At 31.9% G+C, this 14848-nt stretch overlaps 1 long non-coding RNA gene across 1 annotated transcript; it reads left to right on the top strand.

Annotated features, from left to right (window-relative positions):
- Positions 1–3526: 3526 nt before the first annotated feature.
- On the top strand, positions 3527–5097 carry LOC144558487 (uncharacterized). The gene is made up of 2 exons (XR_013512928.1): positions 3527–4738; positions 4892–5097. It is a non-coding gene; the product is annotated as an uncharacterized LOC144558487 (long non-coding RNA).
- Positions 5098–14848: the final 9751 nt, after the last annotated feature.

Raw genomic sequence — 14848 nt, forward strand, 5'->3', positions numbered from 1 at the left:
ACATAACATGTGTTGTCTTTTTCCGTTAACCTCTTTTTTCTTCTGCTGTGTTGGAGCCTTTCACTTCTCATTCATTAAATTGTGATGCCTGGGACTCTGGATGCCAATGGAAGCCCTTTCAGTATCGAGGAAAGCGCAAAAAAAAGAAAAAAAAAGAGTGTTTGCTTAATTACAGAATTACATGTATAATATCAAAATAGTAAGTATATGAGAGTGTTTGATTGGGAAGACATGGATTAGACTGAAGAAGGAGGATATAATAAGACTGATAAATGCCATTTATTTCAGTAGAAAGTTAATCAAGGTACCAGTAATGAATTAAAAATGTTATTTTGGTTTTGCTTTCCGATTTTGAATTTTGATATCTCCACTGTTAAATTGTGTGTAAAGAGGGTAAGAACCGGGCCTCTAATAAACCCCAAAAGAAAGAATTCAAACAGGCCTTCTCAAAAGCCCATTTACATTTTCTGGTTAACCATGTTTTATTTTATGAAATAAGGTTCGTGTGCGACTTGAAAAGGACCTTTTCTATCATTGCGCGGATTAAGCATTTAAGCTGCAGAATAAATAAAAAAAAAAACCTTTTTTTAGATAATTTTTTTATTAATTTATTAGCAAAAGTTACATTATAGTTGCAGCTATGATACTACAATTATATATATATATATATATATAGATATATATATATAGAGTAATGCTACGCTACTTCGCGAATTAAACGATATGTTTTAATTCGCGCTCATATCTCTAGTTTCGAAAGCCAAATAGCCAATCCAAACCGTTAGATGTTTAATCTATATTAAAATGTGCTTGGAGACCAAATTTTACATTTGTTGGAATTTTTTTACTATTTATTAAGATGGTTTGAAAATTGTTGTTTTTATTAAAATTTTGCACCATTAAAATACAGCGATTTTTAAACCATCTTAATAAATAGTAAAAAAATTTCAAAAAATATAAAATTTGGTCTCCAAGCACATTTTAATATAGATCAAACATCTAACGGTTTGGATTGTCTATTTGGACTTCGAAACTAGAGATATGAGCGCGAATTAAAACAACTCGTTTAATTCGCGAAGTAGCGTAGCCTTACTCTATATATATATATATATATATATATATAGAGTGTGGCTAATTTGCTACCGGAAACACTTCGACCGAGGTGCTTCCGGGGCTATATTAGCATATGTGATGTTCAAACAACAAATCCAAACTGTTAGATGTTTAATCTATATTAAAATCTATTTGGAGACCAAATTATATATTTTTTGGAATTTTTTTACTATTTATTAAGATGGTTTGAAAGTCGCTGTTTTTTATGGTGCAGAATTTTAATAAAAACAGCGATTTTCAAACCATCTTAATAAATAGTGAAAAAATTCCAAAAAATGTAAAATTTGGTCTCCAAGTAGATTTTAATATAGATTAAACATCTAACAGTTTGGATTTGTTGTTTGAACATCACATATGCTAATATAGCCCCGGAAGCACCTCAGTCAAAGTGCTTCCGGTAGCAAATTAGCCACACTATATATATATATATATATATATATATATGAGGAGGGTTCAAATGTACCCTATCCTTTTTCTCCGTTTTCAAAGTCTGAATAGTCAATCCGAACTGTTAGATATGATCTATATATTAAGATGTGCTTGGAGACCAAATTTTATATTTTTTGGATTTTTTTTACTATTTATTAAGCCACTTTGAAAATCGCTGATTTTATATTTTTTGAACCATTGGATCAGCGATTTTCAAAGTGGCTTAATAAATAGTAAAAAAATTCCAAAAAATGTAAAATTTGGTCTCCAAGCACATCTTAATATATAGATCGCATCTAATGGTTCGGATTAACTATTCGGACTTTAAAAACAGAGAAAAAGGATAGGGTGCATTTGAACCCTCCTCATATATATATATATATAGAGAGAGATGGACTTGGGTGAGACGTGGAGCACCACGCATTTGTACTTCACGCCATATTTTCATTTTGAAAGTCCAAACAACCGATCCAAACCGTTAGATGTGATCTCCATATTGAAATGTGCTTGAAGACCAAATTTTACATTTTTTTGGAATTTTTTTACTATTTATTAAGCCACTTTGAAAATCTAAAAATCCGGGTGAACAGTAAAAACAGTAAAAATATCTGGACCACCGGATCAACGATTTTCAAAGTGGCTTAATAAATAGTAAAAAAAATTCAAAAAATGTAAAATTTGGTCTCCAAGCACATTTCAATATGGAGATCGTGTTGAGCGGTTCGGATCGGTTGTTTGGATTTTCAAAATGACTAAAATGTACCATGGAGCACCAAACGCGTATACTCCGCGTCTCACCTAAGTCCATCTCTCTCTCTATATATATATATACACACACATATATATACATACATACATACATACATACATATGTGTGTGTATATATGTGTGTGTGTGTGTGTGTGTGTGTGTGTGTGTGTATATATGTGTGTGTGTGTGTGTTTTAATATGAGAATGAGAGTTTAAAGTAATTCAACTCACTCAGACTGTAAGTAGTGGATTTTAATATGGCAAATGCTTCTGTGCATACAAGGACCTATTTGTAAAATGAACATATTTTTATTTTCAAAGTTCAAACAGTCGATCCGAACCGTTCAACTTGTTCTCCATATTAATATTTGCTTGGAGACCAAATTTTACATTTTTCTGAATTTTTTTACTATTTATTAAGATGGTACAAAATTCAATGGTCTGAATTTGATATTTTTTGTACTCATCTTAATAAATAGTAAAAAATTTCAGAAAAATGTAAAATTTGGTCTCCAAGCACATATTAATATGGAGAACAAGATGAACGGTTCGGATCGACTGTTTGAACTTTGAAAATAAAAATATGTTCATTTTACAAATAGGTCCTTGTATGCACAGAAGCATCACTCTTTTAATATATATATATATACAGAGTAAGGCTACCATACATTGCAATGCATAAGCATTTTTGTGCATTGAACTATAATTACCGGATTCAAAGTCCAAATGACCGATCCAAACTCTTTATCTTGTTCTCCATATTAATACGTGTTTAGAGACCAAATTGTACATTTTTTGAAATTTTTTTACTACTTATGAAGCCATTTTGAAAAAGGGGAGTGCTATACTAAGAGCATCTACATCCCTAAAACTATTAGAGTTTCTAATCTGATGTGGCAGTTTCTAATCCAGTTTCAGGGATGTGGGAGAGTTTCTTATTTAGAAACTATGCAGGAAAGTTTCTTATTAAGAAACTGTTTATAAACTCTATGTTGGCCAAATGATTGGTTCAAATTGTTTCTCCTTTTTAATTTGTTGCTGACGTGGCTTAATAGAAACTCTAAAATGAGTTTCAGAGATGTGAGAGTTATAAACTTTAAAGACCATAATTTCTAAAAAGTAGTTAACAGTTATTTAGAAATCATTTTGAGTTTTAGGGATGTAGATGCTCTAAGGGCAACTATTCGGATTTTGAGAGCTGAGACTTTCAAATACCAGTTTACCCTTCCTCTTCAAACAAAGCGCTTGATTAACAGATCGCCTGTACCAAAAACAAATTAAACCCGCTTCGTTATTTCTCGTCTCTCCGTCTTCCTCAATTTTTCTCTCCAACTCCACCAAGGTAGCAAGGACAATGGATGCTGTAGAATCAACGGTGGATCTGCTGAGAGAGTTCGCCAAGGAGATCATACATCCCATGAAGCACTGTCTCAAGCCTGATCGCAAAGGTTCCTTCCATCTCATTTTTCGTTTCTCTTTCTAAATTTCATCTCAATTACTTAAATCTCTGTTATATGAGATCAATTCTTGCTCTGGATTGTTTGATATTCGCTTTAACTGTAGAAGATCCGATCTCACCCAATAATAACATCAGAATTATATTCAATTTATACAATTCACGTAATTTTATTCTACTTATGTACATGAAGTTTTTAGATCTAATCTGATTGGAAGTTCTGATACATCTACAAATTAAAGTTCATTTTTTTGTTGCAAATAAGGTCATAAAGGTCACTTTATCCCTTAAAATTTCCTGGTTTCATCGGAGAGCATTTTCAAAGGTTTAAATCACTCCCCTTCCTCCAGTTTATCTCAAATTCATGTCATATCCATCATACATATGCCTTATGACATATTTTCTGACAATTAGTTTATTTTACAGCTAGGGCACCTGTTTGCAATTAAAACGGATTGGTCCCCCACCTGGCAATTTGAAATTCTGATAGGTGAATTTAGTTTTAGCAGTTTTTGTTCTCTTCGTGCTTCCCTTCTTTGATCCCTGCTTCTCTAACTGCAGTCACCACCGCAATGGCATCCATATCGCCGCCTTTACGCCCGTACTGTACCAGAATTATACTACCAGAACTAGGATGTCCTAAGTTAATCAAATATTACTTTATAATAATGTGTTAATTCATTTTTGTAAGGAAAAACAAGAAATGAAGTGTATTCGGGATAAGGAGATTCCCAATTTGGAGCTTCTTCGTGACATTTATGAAAAAGACCATGCAACCGGGATGAAGGCAGGAACCGCTAAAAAGAGACTCTGTCAGTGGGAAAAGATCAATATAATTGATGAGCTAGACCAACTTCAAGCTGAATGTGGTCATTCTAGACAATTTGGATGACCCTCGTACTTCTCGTAAACTAGGAATTCAAATTGGATGACCTTTTTTTTCGATGAAAGCCGTAGGCTCAAATTGGATGAACTAATACCCTCATACTGGTATTAGGTCTTGCTGATTTTAGCATTTACATTGCCATAGTAACGAAAAGTTAGAATAAATCATGAATGACAATCCTCATGTACAGTTGTTATTTGTTTCATTTGGTACTGGTTATTATTTTATATTTGTCCACTAATTGTGTTATCTGACAGGTTGGTGCAGATCAATTGAAGAGGCAAGGGCATTGTCATCATTTCTGAATCTGGTCACATTGATATATTAGTTCCTGAGGTTATTTATAACTGATATGTAATTGCAATTGTAATGATTTTCACTTTTTTTTTTTTTGGCTATCAAGCTTATGATGCTTTCTAGATCCGAGTTAGAACTAATATTTAATCAAATTTGACTTTATGTATTTGTTGTTTCTATCTTCAATTTTTGTTAGGCTCATAGCCTCATACTGTTTAAGTTTTAGATGATTAAGTACAAAAAAAAGACATATATGCTTATTTAAGTGTTCAAGTGCAGAAAAAAGAAACAGATGCTTTGGAACCAGTTAATCAACTAGAAATCATAAAGAGCTATAGTTCATTTGGACTCATGGTAGCCAAACAAAAAAATTCCAGGTGTAACTGATAGTTTAAGATCATACGAATAAACTTTACCCAAACAATGTTGTACGCTAAAAAGAATTCCAGTGTCTTGTCAGTCTTCGCTGATCATGTAAATATTTTAGCATAGAAAATTAAACTAAAAGCCATTTAAAATATTACACATGTACAATGTTTCGACATAAATAAAAAATAAAATAAAATAAAAACTACAAGCCGTTTAACAGATTGTCTATTCAAGTTTAAGGAAAAACGATAAGATTAAGTATAAATTAATCAAACCTTTGCTACTTACAATTACACATGCATCAGTCATTATTATCCCATTCCTCAAACAATACCCCAATTAAACTATTTCTAATATACATAGCTACTGATACATATTACAAAAGCTATATAAAAGAAAGAAAAAAAAGAAATCTTGTTTTGCTCCTGATTTTCTCGTTGATCTTCTTGTTAATCTTCATTTGTGCAAATCTATGTGCAAAAGAAAACTTTTGTTTGAATTTTAGTTAACAAAATTGCAACGTGAGTCAGTATTGTGTAAGGTTAGAACAAACAGTATTTTTCAAGCTTAGAACAACCAGCATTTTCTGATATTATTTTGTGTAGCTTCTGTTAGCTAGATTTGTACTTACTGGCTCTCCCAACATTTTTCTTTGTTCATTCTTCAACAAAATTGAATAGCATGATCAATGAAAAACTAAATGTACCTTCAAAATTAAAGTACAAACTAGATCATCAGATCGATCAGCAATCGCCGCCTTATAATAATCAAATCAAGCACTTTCACAACAGTAGTCGGGGCATTGGCGGAGTCCATTCTCATTGCAATTGTTACATATCCGAAACCCACCCCCTTTCTCGTAGTATCTGACAATGCGGAGGGAAGTGAGACAGTACATAAATTTGTAAAGCGAAAGATAAAAAAGCAACGTGAGCCATGCAGTACTTATCAAGATTCTAATTGAAATCAATCAGCATAATGTGATGGAGCTTAGACCAACAATCTAGAGTGAATATGAAACCATCTAAAGCGAGAATTGATCTCAAATAACAGAGATTTAAGTAAAAAAAATTAGAAAGAGAAACAAAAAAATAGAGACGAAAGGAACCTTCGTGATCAGGCTTGTGACAGGGCTTTATGATCTCCTTTCGAACTCTCTCAGCGTATCCACCATTGAATCTACCACATCCATTGTCCTTGATGCCTTGGTGGAGTTGAAGAGAAAAATTGAAGAAGACGGAGAGACGAGAAGTAATGGCGGTATATTTTGGATTTGATCCAGCGATCTGTTAATCAAGCGTTCTGTTTAAAGAGAAGGGTAAACTTGGTATTTAGGAGCAAAATATTCTCTAAGCTCTCAAAACCACAAAAATTGCCCTCAATATAGCACTCCCCTTTTGAAAATCGCTGATCCAACGGTACTTTTTTATTTTACTGTTACCGTTGGATCAGGGATTTTCAAAGTGGCTTAATAAATAATAAAAAAAATTCAGAAAATGTAAAGTTTCGTCCCCAGCCACATATTAATATGGAGAACAAGATGAACGGTTTGGATCGGTTATTTGGACTTTGAATCCAATGATTTATAGTTCACTGCACAAAAATGCCTATGCATTGCAATGTATGGTAGCCTTACTCTCTCTCTCTCTCTCTCTCTCTATATATATATATATATATATATATATATATATATATATATATATATGAGTAAGGTTACCATGCTTTGCAAAGTGAGTGTTTTAATTTATGCTCATATCTTTAGTTTCAAAGTTTAAAACGTCGATCCGAACCGTTCAAGTTGATATCCATATTAAATTGTGCTTGGAGACCAAATTTTATATTTTTTGGAAATTTTCTACTATTTTTTTAGAATTTTTCAAAATCACCATTTTTATGGTCCAGAATTTTCTGAAAAGCACTGATTTTGAAAAATTCTAAAAAAATAGTAAAATTTGGTCTCCAAGCACAATTTAATATGGAAATCACATCTAACGGTTCGGATCGATTTTTTGGACTTTGAAAATTGAAAAATGACTTGGTTGCACGGGAGCTCAGGAACAATCGATTTGATATTAGCCAGCCTATATATATATATATATATATATAATAACTATTTTTTACATTTTCAAAGTCCAAATCGTCGATCCAAACCATTCAACATGATCTCCACAATAAAATGTGCTTCCAGATCAAATTTTATATTTTTGGAATTTTTTTACTATTTATTAAGATGGGTACAAAATTCAATGGTCTGAATTTGACTAGTTTTTGTATCCATCTTAATAAATAGTAAAGAAATTCCAAAAAAAAATGTAAAATTTGATCTCCAAGCACATTTTATTGTAAAGATCACATCTAATGGTTTGGATCGACGATTTGAACTTTGAAAATGTAGAAAATGGTTGTGGTAACTTGTTGTAACTCAAAAATTGTTGTAACTTGATCCCTCCTCATATATATATATATATATATATATAGATGAGGGTTCAAATGCACCCAAATTTTTGTGCACCCAAATGCACCCTATCCTTTTTCTTTATTTTGAAAGTCCGAATAGTCAATCTGAACCATTAGATGCGATCTATATATTAAGATGTGCTTGGAGACCAAATTTTACATTTTTTGGAATTTTTTTACTATTTATTAAGCCACTTTGAAAAATCGCTGATCCAATGGTCCAGAAAATGTAAAATCAGCGATTTTCAAAGTGGCTTAATAAATAGTAAAAAATTCCAAAAAATGTAAAATTTGGTCTCCAAGCACATCTTAATATATAGATCGCATCTAATGGTTTGGATTGACTATTCGGACTTTGAAAACAGAGAAAAAGGATTTGAAAGATAGGGTGCATTTGGGTGCATTTGAACCCTCCTCATATATATATATATATATGAGTAAGGCTATGCTACTTCGCGAATTAAATATGTTATTTTAATTTGCGTTCATATCTCTAGTTTCGAAGTCCAAATAGCCGATCCAAACCGTTAAATGTTTAATCTATATTAAAATGTGCTTGAAGACCAAATTTTACATTTTTGAGAATTTTGTTACTATTTATTAAGATGGTTTGAAAATCGTTGTTTTTTAATGGTGCATAATTTTAATAAAAACAACAATTTCAAACTATCTTAATAAATAGTAAAAAAAATTCCAAAAAATGTAAAATTTGGTCTCCAAGCACATTTTAATATAGATTAAACATCTAACGGTTTGGATCGGCTATTTGAACTTCGAAAATAGAGATATGAGAGCGAATTAAAACAACATGTTTAATTCACGAAGTAGCATAGGCTTACTATATTTAAATATATATATATATATATATATATATATATATATATATATAGAGAGAGAGAGAGAGAGATGGGCTATGGTGCATTGCAATGCATGAACCCCCTTATGCATTGCACAATAGTCACAGATTTAAAGTTCAAACGACCGATCCGAACCGTTAGATGTTTAATCCATATTGAAATGTGCTTGGAGACCAAATTTTACATTTTTTGGATTTTTTTTACTATTTATTAAGCATTTTTTAAAATTGCTGTTTTGCTGTGAACAGTAAAATTTTCTGGACCATCAGATCACCGACTTTCAAAATTGCTTAATAAATAGTAAAAAAATTCCAAACAATATAAAATTTGGTCCCCAAGCACATATTAATATGAAGAACAAGATGAACGGTTCGGATCGGTCATTTGGACTTTAAATCCATGATTTATAGTGCAATGCATAAAAGGGTTCATGCATTGCAATGCACCATAGCCCATCTCTCTCTCTCTATATATATATAGAGAGAGAGAGAGATGGGCTATGGTGAGTTGCGAAGTAAAATGACTATTTTACTTCACGCTCATCTTTTGCGATTTTAAAGTTCAAAACGTCGATCCGAACTGTTCATCTTATTCTCCATATAGAAATGTGCTTGGAGACCAAATTTTACATTTTTTTGGAATTTGTTTACTATTTATTAAGCAATTTTGAAAGTCGTTGATCTGATGGTCCAGAAAATTTTACTGTTCACAACAAAACAACAATTTTAAAAAATACTTAATAAATAGTAAAAAAAATTCAAAAAATGTAAAATTTGGTCTCCAAGCACATTTCAATATGGATTAAACATCTAACGGTTCGGATCGGTCATTTGGACTTTCAAAATAAAAATACGGCGTGAAGTAGAAACGTGTTTTACTTCGCAACTCACCGTAGCTCATCTCTCTCTCTCTTTCTCTCTCTATATATATATATATATATATATATATATATATCTCCTCCTTCGTTTAATGTCTAGATCCTGCAAGGGTCCTGATTTACTGTTTTCTTTTCGGAATGATGCTCAGCCGTTGAATTTCCAGACCGCACATAGATGAATTTTCCAAATTATGAGCTTCAACACTTAAGTATGCATTGGTCGCGCCGCATATGATCCCAGTGTTGCGCTGGATATGATCCCAGTGCCCGTAGACCGCGCGTCGCACCCGTGGACCGCGCCTATGAACCACGCACAGCACCTGTGGACCAAGCCTGTGCACCGCGCACCCTTTTTCTTTTTTTCTGCTGAAGGTAGGATTCGAACCCAGTTGGGTTCTGTTGGTGCCAAAATTCTTACCACTACACTAGAGTTCACATGTGTTATCTTGTAGATAAATATAGTATTTAACTATTTTTCTCTACAAATTTGATTTTAATTATCTCTCCTCCTTATTAAGGAGCTTAATGTTTTCTACTACATAATTTTCTCTCATTGCTGTGCACGGGCACGATTACTAGTATATATCTCTATATATATATATATAGAGAGAGAGAGATAGAGATGGGCTATGGTGCATTGCAATGCATGGAGGGGTTTGTGCATTGGACCATAAATCTAAAATTCAAAATCCAAATGGCCGATCCAAACCGTTCATCTTGTTCTCCATATTAATATGTGCTTGGAGACCAAATTTTATATTTTTCTGAATTTTTTTACTATTTATTAAGTATTTTACAAAATTGTTGATCCAACAGTGGCTGCTGATTTTACTATTTTGTTAAGCCACCGTTGGATCAACAATTTTGTAAAATACTTAATAAATAGTAAAAAAATTAAGAAAAAATGTAAAATTTGGTCTCCAAGCACATATTAATATGGAGAACAAGATGAACGGTTTGGATCGGTCATTTGAATTTTGAATTTTAGATTTATGGTCCAATGCACAAACCCCTCCATGCATTGCATTGCACCATAGCCCATATCTCTCTCTCTCTCTCTCTCTCTCTATATATATATATATATATATATATAGAGAGAGAGAGAGAGAGAGATGGGCTACGGTGAGTTGCGAAGTAAAGCGACTATTTTACTTCACGCTCATATTTTGCGATTTTAAAGTTCAAAACGTCGATCCGAACCGTTCATCTTGTTCTCCATATTGAAATGTGCTTGGAGACCAAACTTTAAATTTTTTGGAATTTTTTACTATTTATTAAGCAATTTTGAAAGTCGCTGATCTGATGGTTCAGAAAATTTTACTGTTTTTTACTCTTCACAGCAAAACAGTAATTTTCAAAAATGCTTAATAAATAGTAAAAAAATTCCAAAAAAAATGTAAAATTTGGTCTCCAAGCACATTTCAATATGGATTAAACATCTAACAATTCGGATCGGTCGTTTGGACTTTCAAAATAAAAATACGGCGTGAAGTAGAAACGCATTTTACTTCGCAACTCATCGTAGCCCATATATATATATATATATATATATATAGAGAGAGAGAGAGAGAGAGAGAGATGGGCTATGGTGCATTGGACCATAAATCATCGATTCAAAGTCCAAATGACCGATCCAAACCGTTCATCTTGTTCTCCATATTAATATGTGCTTGGAGACCAAATTTTATATATTTTGGAATTTTTTTACTATTTATTAAGCCACATTGAAAATCTGAAAATCTGGATGAACAGTAAAAGCAGTAAAAATTTCTAGACCACCGGATCAGCGATTTTCAAAGTGGCTTAATAAATAGTAAAAAAATTCCAGAAAATGTAAAATTTGGTTTCCAAGTACATATTAATATGGAGAACAAGATGAACGGTTTGGATCGGTCATTTGGACTTTGAATCGGTGATTTATGGTCCAATGCACAAGAGTGCCCATGCATTGCAATGCACCATAGCCCATCTCTCTCTCTCTCTATATATATATACTAGTATCATACCCGTGCGTTGCAACGGGGATATATTATAAGAAACAAATATATCAATGAAAATAATAATTATCTAAAAATTAAGACACATGTTAATAGAAAATTTATATGATTTTGTATTTTTAATTAACTTTAATCGTGATCTCTAATAACAATTTGATGATGTGATGATTCTTTATTTTTAAGTACCAATAATATCAAATAATAGCTCGATTCGAATCTAATATAAAATATCATACAACAATTCAATATCGACATATAATATGATATAAAAAAACATAAATAAAAAGTGTTATCATGTGTATGTATATGATATATATATACACACATATTATAAGAGAAATATATACTTACACACACGTTCCAATTTGTATTATTCTTCTTCTTTGTTTCTAATTTCGAATACACACACACACACTGATATATTATATATTGAAAGAGGAGGGTTCAAATGCCTCCATTTTTTGTGCCTCAACCATGCCTTTATTTTTTAAAACTTTAATAACTCAAAATTTAAAACTTAAAAGTTGAAATAAAACTGTTAGATGTGATCTATGTACTCATAAAAATTGATCACATTTCAATTTTGTTTTTATGTAAATCAATAAGTTCAAAAATCAACGTCTATAAATTATCTATATTAGTACGTATTTTACAAGCTCTTGATGACAACCCAAATAAAATTAAAATGTCATAATTTTTGACACGTGCATAGATAAAATGATGTAGATTATATCCAACTATTTTATTTTGACTTTTAATTTTTAAATTTTAAATTATTAAAGTTTAAAAAAATGGAGGCATGATGGAGGCACAAAAAATGGAGGCATTTGAACCCTCCTCATATTGAAAATATATTTTAAATTGCCCACACCAAATATGTATAGAAACAAAGAAAGAGAAATAAGGAAATAAAAAAAATTGATTTCCATTATGATCCGTATAGAAATGAAGAAGAAGTAAGGAAACAGAGAAATAAGAAAACGGAAGGTGAAGTCTTCTCAATTGAAGAAGAGAAATATAGAAACAAAGAAATAAGGAAATGAATAAATATATCGCTAAATTTCATAATTTGTTCAATTTTAATTGTAACATATCGTATGACAGCACATGTGGTGAGTATGTTTTTTAACTAAATTTAGACTTTTATACATAAAATAGATGCATTTAATCAAAAGAAGACAAATTATGTAATTGGAGGGCTGAGATCAAATCCGAAGTTTCATCTTTCAATCGTAGCCGTTGGCGGATCGGACACCTAACGTGCTTAATAATAGAATGGATATATATATATATATATATATATATATATATATATATATATAGGATTTGGCTAATATGCTATGGGTAGCTAAGAGGCCTCCCGTGCTACGGCTCAATATTTGACTTTTCAAAATCCTAACGGTCGATCCGAACCGTTCATCTTGTTCTTCATATTAATATGTGCTCGGAGACTAAATTTTACATTTTATGAAAAAAATTTACTATTTTTTTAGATTTATTGAATATCGCTATTTTTTATGGTCCAGATTTGTCTGAAAAACAGCGATTTTCAATAAATCTAAAAAAATAGTAAAAAATTTCCAAAAAATGTAAAATTTGATCTCCGAGCACATATTGATATGGAGAACAAGATGAACGGTTCGGATCGACCGTTAGGATTTCGAAAAGTCGAATATTGAGCCATAGCACGGGAGGCCTCTTAGCTACCCATAGCACCGTAGCCAAGTCCTATATATATATATATAAATTGGCGATATTACGTGCTTGTATTTCTTTGTTGGGATAGTAATTAATAATGAAATAACCAATAACTATTTGTAAATTAACAAATAACTAAAACTAAATAAAATCATAATAAATTGTAAACTTGAAATTAAAGATGTTTTGCTATTAATCCAATAAATGCACACAGATTCAAAAGTGGCGAGTAAACAAAGAATTAACGACGAAATTAAGAGCAGAGTTTAGAATGGAAGTTGAATTGACATAGAACTCAGAAACAAGAAAAATACTACAATGCATGCATATAGAGTTGCATTTGCATACAAGTAGTTCGCCACAGGACAAAAGGCTTTATATTTTTAATGACCTATTGTTCATTTTTTTTTGTTCCATTTCTTAGCCATAGTCTATTAGTCAAAAGGCTTTATATTTTTAATGACCTATTGTTCATTTTTTTTTTGTTCCATTTCTTACCCATAGTCTATTAGTCTTTCATCTCTACCTTTTATTATTGTTTTTTTCTTCCTTGAAAGCGGCACCGCATCGGTAGTTGGCCAATCCAGCTAGCCTTTGACAAAACTTTTATAACAATAACAACAACAACAACCAAGCCTTTAATCTCAAACAAGTTGGAATAAGCTAGAAATAAAACCTAATCACAATCAAATAATAAAGATAAGTAATAATAAAGTAGTCATAAAATAAAAGTAATAAAAATAAAAGTGAAAGTGAAAGTGATAGTAATAATACTAATACTAATATTAACTATATTCTACCTAATCGTAGAGGTCAAAGTCCTAAGCTTACATTCTAGACTCCAACTTCCTACTCCTATGATCTAATGATATCTCGTAATCCTATCTACTTTCCGACCCATATTTTATACCAAAACCTGTGTTTAGAACCATTAAATCGGTCGTAATTCATTGAATATCTATAGAATATGGTACTGCTGCAAGTTCATTCTTATTTTGCAGGATTTGGGCGAAATCGAGGAGAAATCTAGATTTGGGAAATTTCTACACGACCCGTACAAGAAGCTGTCCGAGTCGTACCAACCTCGATCCGATCACTAGTCCGACCGCTGACTCGACTTCAGAAGAAACACAGTTGTACGAGTCAGACAGGATCCTGTCCGGGTCGTACCAGACAAATTCGGAAACAGATCCAGAATCTGGAAACAAGGTATAATAAAGGAAGGTCGACCAGAGAGGGATATAGACGGGAATTTTTGCACCTGAGAGCTAATTATGGAGCAAAGAAGCATTTTCTAGGGTTTGGATTGGCGGCTATTGTTGGAAGGCGAAGTTGAGAAACAAAAGACGCGAGTTTCGTTGTGGATCTTCTTCTTCTTTGGGTTTTATCATGACTTTTCTTTATCTCATTTGTTTTTTGTTTTAGAACCATGTTTGAGTAGATTTCTTTATTTCTAGGGTTAAGATGTAATCGAATGTTTTTTTTTGCATTTTGGATATTGGAATTTTTGTGTTGAAATTTGTGTTTGCTTGATTGTGTTTGATTTTAATTGCTTAGCAGAAATTGTCTGATTATTATTGGTTTGCCAATAGATGAATGACCACGTCTGTAGCGCATTACAACCTTTATAATCTCTCGACCAAACTAAGTACATGAGGTAGG

The sequence above is a fragment of the Carex rostrata genome, chromosome 8, assembly GCF_964058835.1.
Source record: "Carex rostrata chromosome 8, lpCarRost1.2, whole genome shotgun sequence".
NCBI classification, from domain to species: Eukaryota; Viridiplantae; Streptophyta; class Magnoliopsida; order Poales; family Cyperaceae; genus Carex; species Carex rostrata.